This window comes from Schistocerca serialis, chromosome 7, assembly GCF_023864345.2.
Source record: "Schistocerca serialis cubense isolate TAMUIC-IGC-003099 chromosome 7, iqSchSeri2.2, whole genome shotgun sequence".
NCBI lineage: Eukaryota > Metazoa > Arthropoda > Insecta > Orthoptera > Acrididae > Schistocerca > Schistocerca serialis.
Genome location: NC_064644.1, coordinates 54,045,818 through 54,046,570, shown reverse-complemented (window position 1 = coordinate 54,046,570; position 753 = coordinate 54,045,818).

The following is a 753-nucleotide window of genomic DNA, read 5'->3' as shown; positions in this document are numbered from 1 at the left end:
AACAACGAAACAAACATGCCAAATTTAAACAGAGGCAAAATCCCCAAGATTGGCGATATTTTACAGAAGATCGAAATTTAGCGCTGACTTCAATGCAAGATGCCTATAACAGTTTCCACAACGAAATTTTGTCTCGAAATACGGCAGAAATTCCAAAGAGATTCTGGTTGTATGTGAAGTATGTTACCGGCAAGAAACAATCAATGCATTCTCTGCGCGATAGCAACGGAGGTACTATCAAAGAAAGTGCTGCCAAAGCAGAGTTACTAAACACAACCTTCCGAAATGCCTTCACAAAAGAAGACGAAGTAAATATTCAAGAATTCGAATAGAGAACAGATGCCAACATGAGTAACGTAGAGATAAATATCCTCGTAGCAGTGAAGCAACTTAAGTCACTTGATACAAAGCAAGTCTTCTGGCCCAGACTGTATACGAATTAGGTTCTTTTCGGGGTATGCTGATGCAGTAACTCCGTACTTAACAATCATATACAACCGTTCCCTCGACGAAAGATCCGTACCCAAGGACTGGAAAGTTTCACTGGTCACACCAATGTTCAAGAAAGGTAGTAGGAGTAATCCACTAAATTACTGGCCCGTATCGTTAACGTCCATATGCAGCAGGATTTAGGAACATATATTGTGTTCGAATATTATGAATTACCCCGAAGAAAACGGTCTATTGACACACAGACAACATGGATTTAGAAAACATCATTCCTGTGAAACACAACTAGCTCTTTATTCACAT